This window comes from Drosophila miranda (assembly GCF_003369915.1).
Source record: "Drosophila miranda strain MSH22 chromosome Y unlocalized genomic scaffold, D.miranda_PacBio2.1 Contig_Y1_pilon, whole genome shotgun sequence".
NCBI classification, from domain to species: domain Eukaryota; kingdom Metazoa; phylum Arthropoda; class Insecta; order Diptera; family Drosophilidae; genus Drosophila; species Drosophila miranda.
The window spans coordinates 37,034,018-37,043,902 of NW_022881603.1; the positions used below are offsets into that span (position 1 = coordinate 37,034,018).

The window sequence follows — 9,885 nt, forward strand, 5'->3', positions numbered from 1 at the left end:
CTTAAGAAGCGTACCTCCATTTTTTTTAAACTCCTAAATAATTACTTCTCGACGTCATAATGCAGCGCCACGGGGAATTATATAAACAGCAATCACTTGCTTTCAGCCCACGCAATTTCAATGAGCAGAACCGGGAACTCCAGAATGCGGCGCGTGCAAAACAGCGCGAGGATCGTTTTCAAAGCAACCGCATTATTAGTGTTAGTCCAACTCCCGTCAAGCGTGCGGCACCTATACCGCCCTCAGAGGAGGCGCAGCCATGCCTTACCTATGTCGCTCCTCCTAAGGAGAATCGAAAACCAGAGCTGCCTCAGCAGCAGAGGAACCCCACCCGGGACCTTTACATAAAGCGCTTCGTGGATTGGAAGGCTGCCAAGAAGGAACAAACAAAGAACGAGCAAATTGCTCGTCGTGGTCAAAAGATGTTCACATATAAAACCGAAACACTTAAACCTGCGACAAACCCCCAGAAAGAGCAGGAGAACGCTCCGGCATTTGTGCCGCCAAAAAGGCACTCCTTATATGTTTTGGCAAAAAAAACTCAGTGTACGCAGACGGCAGCGGAGAGGAACAAGCCTTTGGCAACCCAATTGCGTACCCAGGGTCATCCATCCAGATTGCGCGCTCAGCCTGCGGCAACCATGGCAAAGCTGCAACATGCAACGTCGCGTCCTCAACCGGTCACTGTGAAGACCCAAACATCAAACATGAAACATCAAACATCAGCAAGGAATGTCCAGCCAGCCACAGTGAAGCCTGCACCTTCACGTGCATTGCCCTTGAAGCCTACAGCAGGCCCAAAGCCCAAGGCAGCAGATTTGGTCGTTGGACCTTCTGCAAATGGGGTTGTTCATTTGCCAAATGTGAGGACGCAACCATTCGAAAAGCCGGCCGTGAGAAAGCCCACCTTAAAAATACCAGCAGTGAAACCAAAGCCCATTCAAGGAGGCGGCGGAGGGGGAGCTGCGGGAAAATTTAAGTCGACCGCAGTAGCAAAAGGGCCGGCAATAAAAAACAAGCTTGCCAGCCAATTGTCGACCAGAATGAAGGCCAAGAGCAACGTCAGCAAGTACGTAGGTCTTCAAAAGAATGTTCGAAATCGGCCGGAGCTGATGAGAGATTGAGATTTCAAATCTGAGTCCAGTGGGTCCAATGAGCAGCCACCGAGATTCGAAAGCGAAGCGGAAATTTGACTTTTCTAGGTACTCTTTGATAAAAACGGCAGCTGAAGAGAGTTTGATCTTGGATCCATATCTGGCTAAGGGTAAGTACAACAGGAATAAAATGGAGTAAAATGTAATATTATTGGTTTCCAGATCCAGATGATAAAGAACAAGAAAATTCTACTCTGAAGGCAGCTGCGGAGCAAACCCCTCCTCGCAGGATTTCCGATGAGAAGCCCAACTACTTAAGTCCATATGTGAGCGTCTCGCGCGGTAAAGTCAACTCTCGCTGTGATCGTGAGAAGCGAAACAGCATGTATTTGCCCGGTGAGGAGTATCCTGTTGCCAATCGGCGGGCCCTCGAGTCGGTGCTCTACTTTCGCATACAGCTGGAGAATGAGATTCGACGACTGCGAGATATCTGCAGCGAGTGGGAAGCCTATAGCAAGGAGAATGAGGCGCATCTGGTTGAGACGGGCGGCATAGATATGATCAATGTGGCCATTGGACAGACAAATTTGCTCTCTACCAAGAAATTGATGCAGTTCAGCGGTCTGATTGACCGTTGCGAGGCGGGAGCTACGGGCAAGAACCATCGACCCTACGATGGCAGCGAGGAGACGAAACCCGTCCAGGCAGAGGATCTGGAAGGGTGGTGGGACATGCTGCGACTCCAGATTGAGAATGTTGACAAGCGCTTTGATAACTTGAAGCGATGGAAACAGAACAATTGGCAGGACCCCGATGCAGTTGAGGAATCGAAAATACCAGCCAAGCCTGTGGCCAAACCAAAGTCTAAGCTGGGCAACAATTTAAACGCTAAGCCCAAGGTCAAGGCCAGCAGTAACTTGATGCAATTACTCCGCAAGGCCCATGCTGAAATGAAAAAGGCTAAGGCGGATGTATCAGCGGACGATGCCCCGCAAACTCCATCTCGCAGCAGCACTCAGCGTGTGATCGTAGTACGCGACCGTCGGTCCTTCTCTCCTGCTCGCACCGTCCTGCGCATGTCTGTAGGCGAGAGCCGTTCTTCCAATGGTGGCAACACTCTGCTCAAGTCTGCTATATTGGCCGCAGCCGAACAAAACGCTCTTAATCATACCCCCCCTCCCAATAAGGGACGCCAGTCGATTCTGAAAAAACCAGGGACCAGCAAGCGTGAAAGTCGTGGAGTTATTTTCAGTACAAAGAAAAATGTACGGCACTTCAAATTCACCTACGAAGAAGGCACTATTAGCGATGATGAGCCCTTTGGCGGCGATAAGCTAGAGGATTGCGAGGAGGACATGTCGATCGAAGCTTCAGGGGAAACACGTTCCGTAGACCAGGGCCTAGCAGAAAATGAGCCGCAATCCGAGTCTTACGCCATCCACCGAGTTTATGTAGTTTATCTATCATTTATTATTTAAAGTTACGTTTTTGTTTATATGTATAGTATTATTTAATTCTGAAAATTATGTTTCAATTTCAAAGCCTTGTTTTATATTTTTTTTTTAATTAAGTACATCAATCAATCAAATAAAGGAAAAAAACGAGGGGGAACGTTGTGAGTTGCTGCGGACACCGCAACTCTACAGTTATACCCGATACTAAGTCAGTATGGCTCTCCTCCGGCAGACGCCGCTAATATTAAACGACACGACAAAGAGTGCGTGCGAGAGAGACAGAAAATCAGTCTGAGCGTGACGTCGGGCGCTGCGTAGCCACTGCAAATTGATTTGTTCCTATTGGCTATAAAAATGATCTGATCTGATCCAGATTCAGCAATCTGATAGATATGGTCATTATCTATGATTCTGCGTTTTTAGTTTTCTCGAATGTGCAATATTGTGGATGCAACAGATTTTCGTCCTTTGTGTGGGCGGAAGGGGGGGGGGCGAAATTTTGAGATACACGTTTTATAGTAAGATGTAACAGGAGTGCGGATACCAAATGTGGTTACTCTAGCCTAAATAGTCTCTGAGATTTTTGAATATCCCCAGATTTTCGTCCTTTGCGGAAGGGGAAGGCGGAAGGGGGTGTGACGAAATTTTGAAACAAACTCGTCTCGGTCCGATATATTAGGAGTGTGGATACCAAATTTGGTTGCTCTAGCTTTTGTAGTCTCTGAGATCTAGGCGCTAATGTTTTACTCTAAGCAAAGCCGCCTATGCTACTTGTGTGTTAGAGAGAGACAGGGCGAGAAAAAAATTAAATTGTTTTCTTGATGCTGGCTATAATAATAATACGATCCAATTCAGATTCCGCAGTCTTAAAGATATGGTCATTCTCTACAATTCTACGTTTTTGGTTTTCTCATATCTTTAAAATTGTGGATGCCACAGATTTTCGTCCTTTGTGGGGGCGGAAGTGGGCGGGGCGAAGTTTTGAAATATTTTTGTAGCAGTGACATATTACAGAAGTCTGGGTCCAAAACATCGTTGCTCTAGCTCTTATAGTCTTTGAGCACTAGGCGCTGAAGGGGACGGACAGACGGACGGACGGACAGACGGACAGACAGACATGGCTCAATCGACTCGGCTATTGATGCTGATCAAGAATATATATACTTTATGGGGTCGGAAACGATTCCTTCTGGACGTTACACACATCCACTTTTACCACAAATCTAATATACCCCAATACTCATTTTGAGTATCGGGTATTGTTGTTGCTCCGTGCGTAATGAATAGCGCGTAGTTTTGTGTTTGTCGCCTTTTAGTAAGTCACTTGCTCTGTTTTTTTGTGTTGTTTTATCAGCCTTGAATGCACCACACTCACACACGCGCACAGCATACATACATATGTATGAGGGTTTCTTTCGTATTTTCCAGCTCTGTTGAGATTAAAATAGTGCTCTTATTACTTTGATTTCCATTTTATTATACAGTCAAGGAAAAAAGTCAACATACAGCACCGATTTTTCAATATTTCGGGTTTTCGCAATGAAAATTAAAAAAGTTGGTATGCCATTATTTAGGACACTTAAAGTTATTATTATTTCAGAAAAAAAACTTAAACAAAAATTATGTATACTAAAGTTACAACGAAAAAACATAAAATGTTCACGGAAAAAAGTGTACATACAGCCTCATGCTTTTGTATTATAGTCTCAAAGTCATCTTAATATTAATACTTTTTATACTTTTAATATTTGGTTGGTCCACCATTGGCATCTATTACAGCCTGTAGTCGTCGGGGCATCGATGCCACCAAATTTTCGGTTGTTGTGGGCGGAACTTCGGCCCAAGCTCGAATGAGGGCGGTTTTGAGGCTTTCCCGACTGCTGATGTTATACTTCCGTACCAATCTTTCTAAAATGTCCCAAAGATGTTCGATTGGGTTAAGGTCTGGGCATAATACAGCAACCAATCACGCACAACATGTGCGGTGTGCTTTGCATCGTTGTCCTGTTGGAAGATCCAACTGCTTCCCAGGCTCAATGTATCCACCGATGTTTCCAAATTTTCTTCCAATATCTTCTTATACTGAAAGCGATCCATATTCCCTTCCACAAACACCAAATTACCTACTCCAGGCGACGCCATAGCGCCCCAAACCATTACACTACCACCTCCATGTTTGACGGTGGGTATTATGTTTATAGGGTCAAGAGCGGTGTTTGCCTTTCTCCAAACTCTGGATCGGCCATCACTTCCGAAAATGTTGTATTTACTTTCATCTGTAAATAAAACCGCTTTTCCAAAAGTTTGGATCCTTATTTAAGTGCGCTTTGGCGAATTCCAGGCGCAAAATCCGATTCTTTTCTGAAATCAATGGTTTCTTTCATGGAACTCGGCTCTTGAAACCATCCTGTGCAAAAAATTGGCAATTGTTTTTGGGTGCACAATGACTCCTGAACACTTTTCGATGGATACATCGGTGGATACATTGAGCCTGGGAAGCAGTTGGATCTTCCAACAGGACAACGATCCAAAGCACACCGCACATGTTGTGCGTTATTGGTTGCTGTATTATGCCCAGACCTTAACCCAATCGAACATCTTTGGGACATTTTAGAAAGATTGGTACGGAAGTATAACATCAGCAGTCGGGAAAGCCTCAAAACCGCCCTCATTCGAGCTTGGGCCGAAGTTCCGCCCACAACAACCGAAAATTTGGTGGCATCGATGCCCCGACGACTACAGGCTGTAATAGATGCCAATGGTGGACCAACCAAATATTAAAAGTATAAAAAGTATTAATATTAAGATGACTTTGAGACTATAATACAAAAGCATAGAGGCTGTATGTACACTTTTTTCCGTGAACATTTTATGTTTTTTCGTTGTAACTTTAGTATACATCATTTTTGTTTAAGTTTTTTTTCTGAAATAATAATAACTTTAAGTGTCCTAAATAATGGCATACCAACTTTTTTAATTTTCATTGCGAAAACCCGAAATATTGAAAAATCGGTGCTGTATGTTGACTTTTTTCCTTGACTGTATAAACAATAACTCATATATTTGATTGCGCGTTGTGTGTAGTTCTCCTCTCCTCTCCTTTCTTTAATATTCTTGGGCGAGAAAAGCGATTAAAAATACACCGACAACCGACAAGGCAGGCAGAGCGAGAATTGACAGGCGGCAGCGGCGAACCGACACCGACAGAGAGGGGAGTGTGTGCGTGTGTAACTTAACCGATGACATCGTAAATTCACGGAAAAGCAGGTAGGACAAAAGCAATTAAGCATTGGCCTTCCATGGGGCAGAATCCGGGTAAACCTTGGCGTTTCAAACCGATTGAATGTATGTGGTTTTAACAGGAATTTAATTTTACAAAGTAGGGCGTGTGTTCCTGCTGCTGGCAATGCTCTTGCCGTGACGTTGTTTGTTTTAGTTTTTTTAACCCCAATAAACACACGCACACACTTGTATTTATTCGGCGAATTTCGTGGGGTGTCTACTGCATTTATTAATACATATTCCAGGCTCTGTCGCAGCTGTCTAAAGACGTATTCTCTTTCTCGACACTTGACACACACTTGATAAAGTTGAATGCTTATTTTTGCTTACTTTTATTATTCACTTTTATTTTTTATACGTGCAATGGTAAACAGACACTCAGAAATATACCGAAACTACGTCACAAATTTCAAAATATGCCGAAAATATACTGACGTATTATTTGTATTCAAGCTGAATCAAATTGCTTTCGGTCACTTCCTTTTCATCAGCGAGCGAGACCGGTCTTGTTTTTTCTTAACAGTCTGAAAAGTGACTTTTTCCAAGCAACAAAGGCTTAATTAAAAGTGATTGTACAAATTGGATCATTGTTTATTTTATACAAATCTTCATCAATATATAAATTATTCCTCTTTTCATTTCCCAAAGGAGAGGTAAGTCCTTGGCAATCTGGTTAAACCAGCAAGTATGGCGGACGCCGGTCACTCGGTGTCAGCCAAATTGAAACCCCCTGATCAGGTGGCAAAAAGCGGCAAAATTCAAACCCAAAAAACAATAGCAAAAAACTTCAGTGCTTTGTGTTCAGGTGTGAAAGAGGACATATTCGACAGCTTGACTAACGAAAAGTACCCAGCAAAAAAGATGCGCAAGGAACAAAAAAGCGACAACACCAATACAGACATAAATAACAAAATGCTGATAGACGATGACAGTAACAAAATGGTGGAGGCTTCTGACGGTGTGACCGTTAACAATTCTCACACAAATGCCATAAATGGTTTTACTGGAAATACTGAAATGACTAAAACACTGAATAAAAATACTAATCCGATTATAAACCCATCAAATGTAGGTATCGAAAGAAAAACAGTGTTGTATAGTGAGTGCCACATCGGTGATGCGGCTGTACTAGTATCGACTAAGAACAGTACCATCTTCGAAAACAAAAACACCAAAAATGGCTTATTTTTTTTTGAAAAAATAAGACACCTTAAAATCAAAGGAATTAAAGAAATCGTAGCTCTTGCGCCACTCTATACAAGATTTATTTTAAGGTTTTCAGCGAAGCAAATGATTTAGTTTTAAATGAGGAGTTAAAAAAAATGAATTTAGTGGTATTTATACCAAAAGACTATGTGGAATCCTATGGGGTAATTAAAGGGGTGCCCGTCGGTTTTTCTGAGAATGAAATTATGGATAATATTACTTCTAACATAAAAACTAAGTCAATTGAAAGATTAGCAAGAAGGCAGAAAATTACAACCGATGACAACAACGAAACATTCAAGCTCATACCATTAGAAACAGTCAAAATTGGTTTTGAGGGTTCAGACATCCCAGAAAAGGTATCTCTTTTTGGGATATGTGGGATGAAAGTAAGCATATATGTTCCCAGAGTAAGGCAATGTTATAATTGTGGCAGACTTGGTCACACTTCGACCAGATGCAAATCAGCTAGGAGGTGCTATAAATGCGGAGTCGAGGAGTGCAATGGGTCGTGCACTGGTCTCAAGTGTATCCTTTGCAATGGGAAAAATCACTCAGCTAGGGACAGACTGATGTGCCTAGTATGGGAAAAGGAGATGGACATTAACAAAATAATGACAATCAAAAAAATCGCGCGTAAGGAAGTGCTTAGCACTTACTCAATCCATCAAAATTTTTCGCTGTTAGATAATTATGAAAAAAACTATCCAAAACTAGACATAAATGAGGAAAATGTTCAAACCAAAAACGTTAAAGCAAATGAAGTTTTAAAAAAACACAGTTATGCGAGCAGGTTAGTGCAGAGACCTTTGGTTCCTGCACAAAAACCCCCCTATCACTTAGAATCATATACCAGCGATTCTAGTAATCACGTACCATTTTTTGAAAACAAAGAACTAAAAGAAAACAAATTTACCATTCAACAGATGGTTGACATGTTGTCTCGTTTAGTCGACTCAAATGATGTGTCACATCCATCAAAAAAAGTGACCAGTACAAATGATTACAATATGGAACATAATGCAGACAGAAAAATGAACAAACAGAGAGAAACGAACCTTTTTAAAACATCTAAATAAATATGAAATTTTTACAACATAACATTCAATCTATTAAAGCCAATAAAAACGACCTAGTATTCTACTTAAACAATGAAAACTTCGACTTTGCCATTCTGGCTGAAGTTTTCTCTCACGATCTCCGTTTTAGGAAACTAGCCAACTTCAATATGTTAGAAAAACATAGAGAGGACGGTTATGGAGGAGTGGCGATTGCCTAAAAAAAAGAATTAAGAGTTAAAAGACTGATATATAAGACAGAGCAAGATATAATTATAGCAAGAACCATCAACAACAAAGATAAATTTCTTATCACCTCAGTATATTTTGAACCTTTGTTGTCTCTTGCATCCTTCAAGCAAGCGATTAACAATCTCCTTGAATATTTCGATGCATTCGGAAAAGTCATAATTGCAGGAGATCTTAACGCAAGACATACCTTTTCTGGAGACAGAACCAACAGTGGAAAGGTAACTTTTCTCATGCAAGCTATGTCAAATGCTGGCTACAGTCTAGCAAATGACCACAGTCTCACATTCAGAAGACACATCGACTCAACATCAGGGTCTGTACTCGATTTAACTTTCACAAAGGGTATTCATATAGAGAATTGGAAATGCGAAAAGTTTTACCTAGGAGGCAGCCACCATCACCCAATAACCTTTGAAACAGCAGGATATCAACACAAACTCAAAACTTTCCTTGCCAAAAACAGGCTACTGAAAAAGCTAAGCCAGTTTGAGGCCGACAAAGATATGGATAATTTAGCGAAGAACATCCAACAGGAAATAAAAGCAGCTACTTATGAAATCAAAAACAAATGTCCAAAACTATGGTGGGACGAGAATTTAGCCAAATTATTCAGGGAGTTTGCAGAGTCGCAGAAGAAGGCAGCTTCAGAACCCTCCTTTCAAAATTATTGTTCTGCTGTTAACCTCAAGGTTAAATGGAAAAAATCTGTTAAAATTGCCAAAAGAACTAGCTATGCCAGGAAGTTAACAGAGTTAAATGTAAAATCGAACTCAAGAGAAGCCTGGAGATTCCTCAGAAATCTAAAAAACTGTCAAGAGGACACCCCAGAAATTTTCAACCCTGACAAAGCTGGGCCATACCTGGAATTCCTTAACGAACAAATAACCTCAGAAGCAAAGGATGTAGACGAAGAAATGTACTCAACCAAGAACAATGAAAATCCTTTCTTTTCCTTGGAAGAGTTAGAGGCTGTGTTAGTCAGAAACAGAAAAACGGCAGGAGGAATAGATCACATCACATACGAGATGCTGAGTGCTCTTAACACTAGTATAAAGACAGAACTTGTACATTTTTACAACCGTCGAGTGGCTATGTGCGATTTCCCAGTCGAATGGAGATCTATCAGAATTGTACCAATACCGAAAAAAAACATGGATCTGACTGACTTAAAACATTTTCGACCCATATCCCTCATTTCGGTTCTAGCCAAGACAGTAAATGGCATGGTGAAAGCCAGGCTGGAAAAGCATATACAAGAAAACAAGATTATACCCTACAGATCTTATGCATACCAAAAAAACAAGTCTGCAGCGATGTGCATAAATGATGTCATCAATGTGGTAGCGGCAAAGAAAAAGAACAAGGAACACGTTACTCTTGTGGTTGTTGACCTCAACAATGCCTACAATTGTGTCAACCTGAAATTCTTAAAAAGACTAATGGAAAATGAGTGTTTTCCTAAAACATACATTGACTGGATCATCAGTTTTATGTCTATGAGACTACTGAAAATAGGGGAAGCTGTTCAGGTAGTTCAGG

General features: G+C 41.5%; 1 long non-coding RNA gene and 1 pseudogene across 1 annotated transcript; one reads left to right on the plus strand and one right to left on the minus strand.

Moving 5' to 3' along the window:
- Positions 1–44: 44 nt before the first annotated feature.
- On the plus strand, positions 45–2,635 carry LOC117191162 (annotated as a pseudogene).
- Positions 2,636–3,805: 1,170 nt separating this feature from the next.
- Positions 3,806–6,150, minus strand: LOC117191177. The gene is made up of 2 exons (XR_004473962.1): positions 6,067–6,150; positions 3,806–3,978 (listed from the first exon to the last, which is right to left on the minus strand). It is a non-coding gene; the product is annotated as an uncharacterized LOC117191177 (long non-coding RNA).
- Positions 6,151–9,885: the final 3,735 nt, after the last annotated feature.